Raw genomic sequence first — 15,039 nt, 5'->3', positions numbered from 1 at the left:
TTTCAGTACACTGAAGCTATCATCAGAAGCAATTGCTGCATGGTTGTAAATAGGTCACTACGAATTCACTTCAGTAAGTGCACAAAATCCTAGAGTCTGTGATTAGATATGCTTACTTATATGGTCCCCCAGAATCTCATTTTTACACTAACTTTTGATAGCACATTGTTATAGACTTATAATAATAAAATAATATTCATTGGGAATGCCAAAAATATGCAGGTCAAAGTAAAGAAGAAAGTAATATCTCAGAATAAGAAAACTGTATAGTTTGTATGCTTCTTTAAAGTATTTAAAAATACTTCATAAAATAATAATGCATTTTAATATTTTAAACTTCTAACTTACATTCAATGACTTCATAAATCCAAGAACCATAAAATCATAGAATATTTTGGGTTGGAAGGGACCTTTAAAGGTCATCTAGTCCAGTTCCCCTGCAATAAGCAGGGACATCTTCAACTTGGTCATGTTGCTCAGAGCTCCGTCCAACCTGACCCTGAATGTTTCCAGGGATGGAGCATCTACCACCTCTCTGGGCAACCTGTTCTAGTGTTTCACAACTCTCATTGTAAAAGTTTTCTTCCTTACATCTAGTCTGGTTCTACCTATTTAGTGTAAAACAATTACCCCTTGTCATATCACTACACACCCTAACAAAAGGTCTGTCCCTATCTCTTTTATAAACCTCCTTTAAATATTGAAAGGTCACAATCAGGTCTCCCTGGAGCCTTCTCTTCTCCAGGTTGAATATCCCCAGCTCTCTCAGTCTTTCCTCATAGAATAGATGTTCTATCCCTCTGATTATTTTTGTGGCCTTTCTCTGGACTCACTCTAATAGGTCCATCTCTTGTACTCAGAACTCCAGAGCAGGACAGAGTACTCCAGGTAGGGTCTCATGAGAGTGGAGTAGAGGGGGAGAATCACATTCCTAGAGCTTCTGGCCACGCTTCTTTTGATGCAGCCCAAGATATGGTTGACTTTCTGGGTTGTAAGCACACATTGCTGGCTCATAGTCAATTTTCCATCCGCTACTATTCTAAAGTCCTCCTCAGGGCTGCTCTCAATCCTTTCATCTTCCAGCCTGCATTGATACTGTGGGTTATCCTGACCCAGGTGCAGGACCTTGCCCTTAGCCTTGTTGAATCTCATGAGATTCACACAGGCCCATTTCTATAGTTTCTGTGAGTCCCTCTTAATGACAACACATCCCTCAGGCATGTCAACCTCACCACTCAGCTTGGTGTTTTCTGCAGACTTGCTGAGGGTGCACTCAGTACCACTGTCTATGTCATTGAGGAAGAAATTAAACAGTACTGGTCCTAATATGGACCCCTGAAGGACACCACTTGTCAAATATTCATCTGGATATTGAGCTGTTGACCATCTCTGGATGCAACCACCCAATCATTTCCTCATCAAGTGAAGAGTCCATCCAACAAATCTGTGTCTCTCCAATTCAGGGAAGGATGTTGTGAGTGGCCTTGTCAAAGGCCTTACAGAAGTCCAGATAGATGACATCCATAGCTCTTCCTTTGTCCACCGATGTAGTCACTCCATCATAGAAGGCCCATAGTTTGGTCAGGCAAGACTTGCCCTCGGTGAAGCCATACTGGCTGTCTTGAATCAGCACCCTGTCCTCCATGTTCCTTAACATAGCTTCTAGGAGGATCTGTTCCATCACCTTCCAAGGTGGAAGTGAGGCTGACATGTCTGTAGTTCCCAGGGTCCTCCTTTCTACTCTTTTTAAAAATAGCTGATATGTTTCTCTTTCTCTGATCACCAGGGACTTCACCTGACTGCCATGACTTTTCAAATATCATGAAGAGTGGCTTGGCAACTGCATCAGCCACTTCCCTCGGGAATCTGGGATACATCTCATCAGGTCCCATAGACTTATGTATGTTCAGGTTCTTCAGATGGTCACAAACTCGATCTTCTCTGAAGGGACTTTGCTCCCCCAGTCCCTCTCTTGCAGTCCATCCACTCAAGAGGTGTGGGAAGAGAGGCTGCCATTGAAGACTGATGCAGAAATTTGTTGAATACCTCAGCCTTCTTCTCATTAATTGTTACCAGCTTGCTAGTCAAAGTCCTGGGTACCAGAACCCCTCTGGAACTGGACCCCTAGGCTGGCTGGAACAATGCTAGAACCAGGATTGGTGAAATCTTTCTTTTTTGTCTTTCTTTCTCCCTCCCTGCCTCTCCCACTCTATTTTTCTCTTTTTGTCGTTTCTTTTTCTCTCATTCTCTATTCCTGTATCCCTGCATATAAGGCAAGGTTTGTCAGGGCATGTTTACATCTTGTCAGCGCATGTCTGCCATTTGTTGGGGTATGTTATAAGATCTGCCGCTAAAATGGTGCATGTTGTAAGGTTTGTGTTTTGTTGGTGTATGTTATGAGGTTTATGGCTTGTTGCAGAGGTTGCAAGGCTTATTGACAAAGTTTCATGCCAATATCTGTTGTGAACAAATAAAAGTTAAGTTTTATGAATTAAAGAATCCCTGGTGTTGTTTTACCTTAATACTGACCTAGGAATCAGTGAATCTGAGTTGTCATTCTGCGAAACTGGTATGTGAAACCATCCATAGCTGCACTCTAGTCATGGGATTTGTTCCACAAATAATGGCAACTAGGTTGTAGCTTTCTAACAGCAGGGTGGCTTCCAATCCCTCCTGTTTGTTGCTCATGCTGCATGCACTGGTGTGGAGGCATTTCAGCTACACTGTCAGCCGTCTAACCTTCTTAGAAGAACACCCTAATGTCAGGAAACTTGACACACTTGAGAGGTGGGACCATCCAAACATCATGAAATTCAACAAGATCAAGTGCAAGGTCCTGCACATGGGTTGAGGCAATTCTATGAACAAATACAGGCAGAGTGGAGAGTGGATTGAGAGCAGCTCTGCAGAAAAGGTCTTGGGAATAGTAGTGGATAGAAAACTGAATATGATCCAGTTATGTGAGCAAACAGCTCAGAAAGCCAATTGTACCCTGGGCTGCATCAAGAGATCTGTGGCTAACAGTTCAAGGGAGATGACTCTCCCCCAATACTCCGCACTTGTGAGATGCCACATGAAGTACTGTGTTCAGCTCTGAGGTGCCTAGCAGAAGAAAGACATAGACCAATTCAAGTGGGTCTAGAGGAGGCCACAAAGGTGATCAGGGGGCTGGAATACCTCTCCCGTGATGACAGACTGAGAGAGTTGGGTTTGTTTAGTCTGGAGAAGAGAAGACTCCAAGGAGATCTTACAGTTGCCTTCCAGCACTTAAAGAGGCCTACAGGAAAGATGGGGAGGGACTCTTTATATGGGAGTGTAGTGATAAGGCGAGAGTTTAAACTGGTTTAAATGGTTATAAACTGGAAGAGGGTAGATTTAGATTAGATATAAGGAAGAAATTCTTTACTTTGAGGATGGTGAGACACTGGAACAGGTTTCCCATAGAAGTTGTGGCTGTCCTCTTCCTGGAAGTGTTCAAGGCCAGGTTGGACGGGGCTTTGAGCAACCTGGTCTAGTGGAAGGTGTCCCTGCCCATGGCAGGGGGCTTAGGACTAGATGATCTTTACGGTCTCTTCCAACCCAAACCAGTCTATGTTTCCATGATTCTATTTCACCAGTGTTTCCCTGTTGACTCCTATTACCTCAGGAGACCCTGGCTCATTTCCGCAGCACTTCAAGCTCCAGTGTACCCAGCACATCTCAGAGCAACAGGCTAAGGACCCTTGCTAGCACCCCATCCCTCTAACCTTAGTGTGTCATCCTACAGCTTGTCACAGGCAAGCCTGATACTATCTCCCTCCCTCTTCAAATCTAGTTTAAAGCTTTGTCAACATTCCCTGCTAGCTCCTGAGCAAAGACCCTCTCCCTTGTTTGAGAAAGGCAAATCCCATAATTGGACATGCAGTACCCAAAAATGTTTCAAAGATATGAAGAACTTGTAATAGTCTTGATTTCATAAAATGTAAAGACTATCTAGGTCTTCACTTAAAACATAAATAATTATTAGAACCTTTCTAAGTTTTAACAGTAAAAGGGAACATGAAACATGGAATGTGAAAACTGGGAGAGAAAGAAAGAAAGAAGAGAAAGAGAAGAGAAGAGAAGAGAAAAGAGAAGAGAAGAGAAGAGAAAAGAGAAGAGAAGAGAAGAGAAGAGAAGAGAAGAGAAGAGAAGAGAAGAGAAGAGAAGAGAAGAGAAGAGAAGAGAAGAGAAGAGAAGAGAAGAGAAGAGAGGAGAGACTATTTCAGTTGTGAGTGACCTACAACAATCATCTAGTCTAACAGCCTGACCAATTCAGGGCTGAGCAAAAGTTAAAGCATGCTATTATGGGCGTTGTCCAAAGTCCTTTTCAACACTGACAGGCTTGGGGCATGGACCGTCTCTGTAGAATGCTTGTTCTAATGCTTGACCACCCTTTCAGTAAATAAATGCTTCTTAATGTCTGCTCTAAGCCACCCTTAGTGCAGGTTTGAACCATTCCCACATGTCCTACCACAGAATACCAGGGAGATCAGCACCTTCCCCTCCATTCTGCCTCCTCAGGAAGCTGTAGAGAGCAATGAGGTCACACCTCAGCCTCCTTTTCTCCAAACTAGACAAACCCAAAGTCTACTGAGAGGAGTACTCTCACTGGCCACAAAGTTTGTTGATTCATAGCAATTTTTAAGGATAACGTGTCATAGTTTGCCAGTTTGGGTAGACCTCCAGTGCTTCTTAACCAAACGTCCATGTATCAGGTAACGTTTCTGAAGCGGTTACTTTCGCCTTGGCTGCTGAGGAGGCTTTGGCACTTGTTCAGATATCACATAACTAATATAACTTTAGTAGCTGCTGTACATCCAATACCTGCTGTACAGGCAATGCTAAGTGATTTTGTACATGGACAGTCAATTCAAAAAATCTCCTCCATTTAAAGTTTTGAAACATATACAGAAAGGATGAGGAGTGGAAAAGTATATTTCACACAGAAAAAGAATAATTTTGGCCTGACTTCACATTTCATACTTCCACAGGTTGACAGAATATAAAGGTGTACTGAAAAGTGCTTACAGGTAATTGAGAGCTACCTGATAGTACTGGGGAGATTGAGTCAGTGAATGTTTGATTTTTCATCTAAAATATTAATTTTGTAATAATACTGAGGAAAGTGTAATCTTCACACTCACATATACTAATAATCTGACATTTGTAAACTATATGAAATATATTTTTGTCAGACAAAGGATAGTAGGGACTTTATGAATAGATAGTTGCAGAAACTGACCTGTAATATAATAAATGAATCTAATTTTAAAGAGATGTTGAGATGATCCTGAGTGAGGTACAAGCTTAGCCTACTTTTTCTCTCACATTTTACTTAGAATGCTTTGTGCTAGCTAATCAACTGATATTAATCATTCAGGTACCATGAAATACGTACAAGCCCTAGGGGCAGTACTGATACATTTATCTTATTGTGACAGAACTGGTACAGAACTGCCTTAAAATAATCTGTATTCCTACAGTGTGTATAATTTCACCTGGAGCTACCCCATGAACATGTGGCAAACTAATCAATTCTGTGAGCTTGGTCCTCCTCTGCTAGCTGATGTAGGGAGTGTAGAATGGACGTGGGAAGAGAGGAGAAATGGTGACCTTAACTGTAAAGCAAATGTCTCTGGAAGGGGGAAAAACATGGAGAATTCTTTCATTTGTGTGGGGACTGTCATATTTATACCCTATCTCATAAATGAAAAAATAATGGCTTTTTTTTTTTTTTCTTTTTAATGTGAAACATTGATCATCAAGCTGCTTCTGTAATTAGTTGTTATAATTTAGTTTTCCCACTTGATGTCCTTTTGTGAAGAATAGGTATTTGAGAGGGGTTGTATTTGTTCAGTGAGGTTGACAGCAAAAGATTTTCATTACCTGGATAATCCATTTAGCATTTTAAGGCATTTTATTTTGACAGTCATTTCCTCTCCATATATTAAAAGGGCCAAAGTGTATGGAATCCAACCCTGAACTACAGTGTGCCAAAACGGACAATGTATCTTGAAGTAAAGGAAATGAAAACTCATGTTTTAGTGGTGTTTTTTTATTTGGCTTCTTTATCTGTTTGCTTCATTTAATCATTATTCATAATTATAACATGCAAGTATGTGGTATTTCCTAGGCTTTGCCAGACTAAAAATAGTGGCCTCATTCATATAAATTCTAGGTTAATTTTATTCTTTCTAAATCATGACAAAATATTATGTGATGTCATCTTCATCGGGTAGAACAAGGTTCTGAGTCCTTGTAGAGGGTTGTATGTATATATTCTATTCTTCTAGTACTGTTTGTCTTTCTTAAATTGTTGCTAATAGACATACATGTATTTGAATAAATTTGCCATCTTTTTAAATTTTCAATACCATTGGAAAACTGAAGATGAATTAACCTGGAGCTTGGCTTTAGTATTCTCTGTTCTTCTAAATGGGCCTGGAAAATCAGATGTTAAGTACTTAAAGTACTTTGTTCTGTAACACTCATTTATCTGTTTTGTTTGTCAGAATAATGTACACCTATTGCAGTGACTTATGTCAACAGAGACCCTTAGACTTCCACTGACTGCTAAAACAAATCTATGTATCTTCTATTTTTTCTGAAGTTCTCGAAATTGTTTTGTACAGTGATAGAAAAATCTTGGTGAAGAAGAAAATTCGGGACCTAGGTCACAAGAAGGAAACTCTAGTAGAAAGAATTCAAAGTCATTGACTTCTCTTGCAGCAGGTTTATACTACTGGGTTTTTTTTATTAGCTTCAGCAGAATTAATCCTGGTATACAGTAATGTAAGGGTAAGCAAAATCACATCCTAAGTCTTTAGATATCATTTCAAAGAACAGTCTGAAAAAGATACTCTGGCACACTTATCTTCAAGCAAGAATTGGAAACTAAAGTCTCAAATTGCTAAAAAAGATTGCATGTATCTGAAGGGGAAATTAAAATTAATTCTCACTCATCTAATGTGTATCAATCAGAAGAAAATTAAAGCTCTTTCGGCTGTTCTAATTAGATATATTGTTCATGCTAAGATTAATGTTTCAAGGAAATATTTAGATGCTGCTAATTTTAAACTATGTGATTTAAGTGAAAAACTGAAGGTTCTTTGCCATGTAATAATTTCATGTTTTTTTCTTGGATCTGTGCTGCATGGAATGGAGTGGTGTGGTTTAGTGAAGACCTAAAGTCAGTGGAGCAGAAAGGAAGGAGTATTATACCAGAATAAGCAGCCTCTTTTATATATATATATATATATATATACAAAAATATATAAAAAAGGATTTTATGCATACATAGATATAATATATAGAGAGTTTAAAAATAAAGTATAGCTATTCATTATGTGATAATTAAAATAAATTGTGTCCCAAGATAACGTGCTAATTTTCTACATATCAAACTGAGACTTGTCCCTACCAGACTTAGAAGGGGTAATGACTGATTTATAATTCTTGATACAGATATATTAATCTTCAAAAAGCTTCTTAAACATCTTCTGGTGAACCCTGCACTAAGTCAAAGCATCCTAGTCGTATCTGTCACCTTCTATGCTGTCATTCCATTTCACCTGATTTTTTTTGTGCTTAAACATTTTCTGCAAACTTTTGTCCTATCTACATTTAGAGAGAAAAATAAAATACTCAAAATGAAGAAAAACATAAATCAAGCTCATGACTCATTCTGAGTTCCTGAGAAGCCAGCTTCTCCTCCAAATGAGTCACATTCTGACTATTACACATATTTCAAATATTTACTTGATATTTGTGCATTGCATTACATCCCATGCTGAACTGCTAGGTTAGATCCTGAGTTCATGTGAGCAATCTTAATATAAGTGCTCTCAGACACAAGCTTGCTGTTATCAAAGATTCCCTCCAACAGGAGCAAAGTATGTGCTTCTGCTGCTTCCTTTTCAATTGCTCTATTGATTGTCTGATCTTTTTCTGATCCAATTAGAAAAAACCCCGAAGTTTTATGCTGGGTTGCTGAGATGAATTTACAGAATCACAGAATCATTCAGGTTGGAAAAGACCCTTGGGATCATCGAGCCCAACCATCAGCCCTACTCTACAAAGTTCTCTCCTGCACCATATCCCCCAACATCTCATCTAAACGACCCTTAAACACCTCCAGGGATGGTGACTCCACCACCTCCCTGGGCAGCCTGTTCCACTGTCTGAGCAGTCTCTGTGAATTTTTTTTTCCTAATGTCCAGTCTGAACCTCTCCTGTTGCAGTTTAAATCCATTCCCTCTTGTTCTATTTCTAATTACCCATGAGAAGAGACCAACACCAACCTCTATACAATGTCCTTCCAGGTAGTTGTAGAGTGATGAGGTCTCCCCTCAGCCTTCTCCTCCTCAGACTAAACAGTCCCAGCTCCTTCAATCTCTCCTCACAGGATCTGTTCTCCAGGCCCTTCCCCAGCTTCGTTGCCCTCCTCTGCACTCACTCCAGCACCTCGATATCTCTCTCATTTTGAGATGCCCAAAACTGGACACAATACTCCAGGTGTGGCCTCACCAGTGCAGAGCACAGGGGGACTGTCACCTCCCTGCTTCTGCTGGTCACACTATTCCTAATACAAGCCAGGATGCCGTTGGCTTTCTTGGCCACCTGGGCACACTGCTGGCTCATGTTCAGCTGCTTGTCAGTTAGAAACCTGAAGTGTTAAGGCTTGGACAACTGGCCCAAGCCAGAATTGACCTATAGATAAATCCTGTATATTTTATAACCGATAACCATTGTGCTAGTAGGTATTGTACTAAGTTATAACAAACCACATATTCTGATGTAAAAAGTGCTAAAACATTGAAATACTGAAGCCTGAACAACAGCCCCCAAGCCGAAGCTGCTAACTTAGTCTGTAATCATTAACAAAGTATGTAAACTCGCTAGTGAAAGATGCGGCCTAGAATATAGTCAGTGGTGAGGATGAAATGCTGAGAGAATGTATCCAGCTTCCCTTGTTTAGCCTTGTTCAAGGCTGAGAACCCAAGTGTTTGGTCTTGTTAGAAACTCCCTTGGTCTCCCCCACCGAGCCCTGGCCAGGCTTTAGGTGGAATCCAACAGGAGAATGAAACCAAAGGTGCCAGCTATTCTGGCTTGTCAATCTCTGGTATATAAGGCTGGACCCGCTCACAGCGACTTTGGCTGCCCACCTATGGGTGGACGCACCGCGTAGGATTTCCCCCTTGCCGGGACAGGCTCTGCAAACCCTCGCTGTAACCGGGGCTCCCCAGCCACTGCGGGTGGTAATGTATGCAAGTGGTGATGGATCTTTCTTAATCACTGTTCTCTCTCTCTCATGTAGTAATGATTTAATGCATTACCCTGTATTTTCTTGTTTGTTGCTTTAGGTGCACTATTCTGCCTTTTCTTACTTCATGTCTTCTGTATTACACTGTTACACTGATTATCACCAGTAAAATACACCTACTCTTTTCACTCTGGTGCCTGGGTTTAATTGGTATCCTTAATCAGCAAAATAAACCCCCAGATCCTTCTCTTCCAGACAGCTCTCCAGCCACACCTCCCCAAGCCTGTAGCCATGCAGGGGGTTGCTGTGGCCCAAGTGTAGGACCTGGCACTTGGCCTAGTTGAAGCTCATCCCACTGACGTTGGCCCACCGATCCAATATATCCAAGTCTCTCTGTAGAGCCTCCCTGTCCTCATGCAGATCGACACTCCCACTTAACTTGATGTTATCTGTGAATTTGCTGATAATTCACTCTATGTCCTTATCAAGATCATCAATGAAGATGTTGAACAGAAATGGTCCCAACACCAAGCCCTGAGGAACACCACTTGTGACCGGCCACCAGCTGGATTTAGCTCCACTGACCACCACTCTCTGGGACCGTCCAGCCAGCCAGTGCTTGACCCAGCAGACCGTTCGCTCATCCAGGCCATGGGCAGCCAGTTTTTCTACGAGAATTCTATGGGGAACTGTGTCAAATGCTTTTCGAAAATCTGGGTAGACAATATCCACAGTTTTTACCTCGTCCAACAGTCGTATCATTTTGTCATAGGAGGAGATCAGGTTTGTCAGGCAGGACCTGTCTTTCATAAACCCATGCTGACTGGGCCTGTTCCCTGGTTGTCCATTATATGACTTTTAATGGCACTCGAGATTACCTGCTCCATCACCTTCCCTGGCACCGAGGTCAGACTGACAGGTCTATAGTTTCCTGGATCGTCCTTTCTGCCTCTCTTGTAGATGGATGTCACATTTGCCACCCTCCAGACCAATGAGACCTCCCCAGTTAGCCATGATTTCAGGTAAATCATGGAAAGGGGCTTGGCAAGCACATCTGCCAACTCTTTCAGTACCCTTGGGTGTAACCCATCCGGTCCCACAGACTTGTGCATCCAGGTGGTGTAGCAGGTCTCTGACCACTTCCCCTTTTAATTTTGCTGTCTCAGTCTGCTTCCCCTCCCCATCTCCCAGCTCATGAGGCTGGGTGTCCAGGGAACAGCCAGTTCCACTGCTAAAGACTGAGGCAAAGTAGGCATTGAGCACCTGAGCCTTTTCCTCATCCTTAGTTACCATGTTTACCTCTGCATCCATTAAAGGAGGGAGATTTTCCCTAATCCTCCTTTTGATATTAACAAATTTATAGAAACATTTTTTATTATCTTTAACAGCTGTAGCCAGGTTGAGCTCTATCTGTGCTTTGGCTCTCCTAACGTTCTCCCTGCATAGCTTCACTACATCTTTATAGTCTTCATGAGAGACCTGCCCCCTCTTCCAAAGTCAATAGATTCTCCTTTTGTTCTTGAGATCCAGCCAAAGGTCCCTGTTTAGCCAGGCTGGTCTCCATCCCCCTCTGCTTGTTTTTCAGCATGCAGGAACAGCCTCTCCTGTGCCTTAAAGAATTCTGTCTTGAAGTATGTCCAGCCTTCCTGGAGTCCCATATCCTTCAAGGCAGCCTCCCAAGGGATTTTGTAATTAGTCTTTTGAACAGGTCAAAGTTTGCCCTCTGGAAGTCTTATTCACCTTTTGGTTAATTCCTCAACAGTCAGTTTATGAAGCATCAGAGTTGGCACATAGGAGGTGGTAAAATGTTGTAGAAATTCTGGAAATGCACAGGAGAATTTTGTGAAGAATAAAACCTTTGGATTTTGTGTCAGAAAGCTACCAAACTGATTCATCTCCATTGTTTAGCCATGTCCCTGTTTGCTAGACAGTGATTTCAATACCTTTATAAAAATAAACATTTGTGATGTCTTTCAGGCTTCTTGTTTGTTCTACCTGTCAGTTTAAAATGCTTTTATCAATGCATCTCTGACTTCATCACACAAAAAACACCATTTGTTGGGATTCTAGAGGACTTTCTGTGAGAGAATGGACACGTGAGCAATCCTGTATGAGAACAAGACTGATAAGAGCCTCAGCCGAGCAAGAATGCCATAAGGATGTGACCCTGAATGAGGGGGGAGAAACTCCACGAGACAAACAACCTCCGGAAGGGGTTGGTATGGAAGAGGAAGTTACACAAGGCAGAAAGCCTGGCAAGGCTGATGTGGCACTTATAATCCAATCACAAGAGGGTTTAAAGCACGGGCTAAGTTAACTGTCCAATCTTGAGGACTTGTACTGCATGTTACTCACGTGTGGGGAAGAACATTATAAAAGAGCTTTCTTAGTTGTAATAAATGGGCATTGCTTGATCACATTGGTCGTGTGCATGCTCAGCTGTCCCGCAACCACCCACCAACAAATTCAGTACATTGCTGTTCCACCTTGATAACATATGAAGATATGTAAATTGATATCTTGCCTAAGATCATTAGCACTGTCATTCTCCTGAAAGGTTAATATATCCACAAACTCATTTGGGATCTATGTTAAAAGAGAAAAAAAGAGAAGCAACAACAAACCAAAACTCATTTTCGTGTTTTCCAGAGTTCTGATTTCCATTTGTGTCTGACCATCTCATCCAGAGTGAAATTAAAAGTAGAAGTGTTGAGGAAGGAGTCTTCAGTGAAGGAGAAAGAGGAGCAGAAGTTATTCCTGTTCAAAATCCACACAAGAATATGGGCATCCAGATTTTGGGTAGTCTTGGGTAGTAATAGCATTTATAAATGCACATATAAATGCTGTGGTAAAATATTTAAGAGAATACTTTAATTGCATGTGGGACTGGGAGCTGTGTGCTCTAATCCACCAACGTAGGCAGCAAATACTTGGTCCAGTTATTCATTTGCAGCTCCAGCTTTCTGCATTCAAACAGATATGACAAAGAATATATTAAAACAATTGTGTTCATCACCAGTCATGTACAACTGCCTGATGCAGTTGTTTAGTGCAAAATCAATTATATTTGCTATCTTCTATTTATCTAATTGTACGGCTAAGAGACAGTTAACTAAATCTAAAATGTGAGTTTTTTAGACAGAGATGATTGTACACAGAGAGAAAGTGGAAAAGGCAACTAATAAAAGATTAGGCAGTCTCAGAAGTCAGTCAAGTATTAATGCTTATCTTCCACGTGGCTTTGGTTTAGTACTTTATTGCCAAGTTTAATACAGCTATTAAGGCTTTATTTCTTACTTTCCAGAGACAATTTTAAGGTTGTTGTGTTAGCATTTGGTCAATTTTGAAGAGGCTGCTTGTATATCTGGTCAAATTAAGAGGTAGGCATTTTTCAAAAGTGAGCAAGAAAGCTCAGAAAGTTAACAACAAAAGAAACGTATAATGAGCTGAGAAAATTCATAGGGCATGACTGGTCAGGATTGTCTCTAGGAGCCTTGAATAAGATGCTGTTGTCAACTGAAAACGAGCTAAGACAATTCTTAGACCTCAGACCTGATCCCTGAAGAAATACTAAAGAAGGCTGTAAGTTATCACCATACTTTTTTTTCAATCTATGCAAAATGCATTCAAGAACTGTATGAGAAGATCAGGTTTAAGACCATCCAAGGAACCTGAAGATGCAGAAGGCCATGGGACCTGATGAGATGCATCCACAAGTCCTGATGGAACTAGTGGATGAAGTGGCTAAGCCACTAACCATCATCTTTGAGAAGTCATGGCAGGCTGACATAGTTCCTGCTGGCTGGAAAAGGGGAAATATAACCCCAATTTTTAAAAAGGGAAATAGGACCCAGGGAACTACAGGCCAGTGTCTAATTTCTGTGCCTGGCAAGATCATGGAATGGATCCTCATGGAAACTATGCTAGGACACATGGAAAATAAGGAGGCAATTGGTGACAGAAAACATGGCTTCACTAAGGGCAAATTGTGCCTGACTAATTGGTGGCTTTCTACAATGTGGTTACAGCATTGGTGAATAAGGGAAGATCAACTGATGTCATCTACCTGGACTTGTGCAAAGCATTTGACACTGTCTTACATGACATCATCCTCTCTACATTGGAGAGACATGGATTTAGCAGATGGACCACTCAGTTGTTAAGGAATTGTGGTCAACTGCTCAGTGTCCAAGTGGAGAGCAGTGATGAGTGGCATTCCTCAGGGGTTGGTGCTGTTTAACATGCTGTTGTTGGTGACATGGACAGTGGGACTGAATGCACCCTCAGCAAGTTTGCCATCGACACCAAGCTGGTGGTGCTGTCCACTACACTGGAGGGAAGGGATGACGTCCAGAAGAACCATGGCAGGCTTGAGAGGTGGGACCATGCAAATCACATGATGGTGAACAAGGGCAAGTGCAAGGTCCTGAACATGGGTTAAGGCAATCCTATGCACAAATACAGGCAGGGAGAAGAGTGTATTGAGAGCAGCCCTACAGAGAAGCCCTTGGCAGTACTGGTGAATGGAACACTATGAGCCAGCAATGTGCACTTGCAGCACAGAATGTCAACTGTCTTCTGGGCTGCATCCAGAGAAGTGTGGCCAGCAGGTTGAGGGAGGTGACTCTCCCCCTCTACTCCCCTCTCATGAGACTCCACCTGGAGCACTTTGTTCAGGTCTGGGACCCCCAGTAGAAGAAGGACAGAGACCTGTTTGAGCTGGTCCAGAGGAGGTCCATGAAGATGGCTGGGGGCTGGAGTGCCTCCCCATGATGAAAAGCTGAGAAAGTTGGGCTTGATCAGCCTAGAGAAGAAAAAAACTCCAGGGACATGTTATCACAGCCTCTCAGTATTTCAAGGGGGCATACAGGAAAGATAGGGAGGGACTTTTTATCAGGGAGTGTAGTGATAGGACAAGTGTTTGAACTGGTTTGATGATTTTAAACTGAAAGAGGTTAGATTTAGATTAGATATAAGGAAGAAATCCTTTACTATGTGAGTGGTGAGACACTGGAACAGTTTGCCCAGAGAAGCTGTGGCTGCCCCCTCCCTGGAAGTGTTCAAGGCCAGGCTGGACGGGGCTTTGAGCAACCTGATCCAGTGGAAGGTGTCCCTGCCCATGGCAGGGGGGTTGGAACTAGATGATCTTTAAGGTCTCTTCCACCCTAACCATTCTATGTTTCTATGATTCTATTGAGTCGCATATGCACACTAACTTGCTACATCTGAAAGGGATACCATCATCATATGGCAATTATCCCTTACTTCTAGCCTCAATTAAATACAGTTCTATTCCCCTCTGCTGAAAGGTTGTTGACATTAGGAAAAGCAAGATGGTGTGAAAACAAGGGTTGGAGACTCACACCTGGAACCTGAACTGTTTGAAGACAACCAAGTTGGACTTGGTCAGTTTAATGACTGAGTTACCTATGTTTTATACTTTCATAAGGCATGTTTTTATCAAGAATAACCAGTGATTCTTTATTCAATAAAACAACAAGAGCAATCAAGGAAGATGCATTATTCTCAGTTGTAAACAAAACTGAAGTTTTGTTGAACAAAGGTTTTCAAATATCTATTCCAAACATTGGCAGCTGGCAATATTGCAACATATTTTTTTGTTTGTTTGTTTGATTTACATTAAAACCCAAACTGTTCACACTTTAGTGTCTTAGAACATATAATTTATGCAGAAATAATAATGAGCCAATTTTGACATTACTGGCTGGGAATACTGCTTCTGGCCTTCCCCCCCC

The sequence above is a fragment of the Athene cunicularia genome (genome assembly GCF_003259725.1).
Source record: "Athene cunicularia isolate RWA chromosome 2 unlocalized genomic scaffold, athCun1 chr2_part1, whole genome shotgun sequence".
Taxonomy (NCBI): Eukaryota; Metazoa; Chordata; class Aves; order Strigiformes; family Strigidae; genus Athene; species Athene cunicularia.
Note: the sequence above shows the minus strand (reverse complement) of the source record.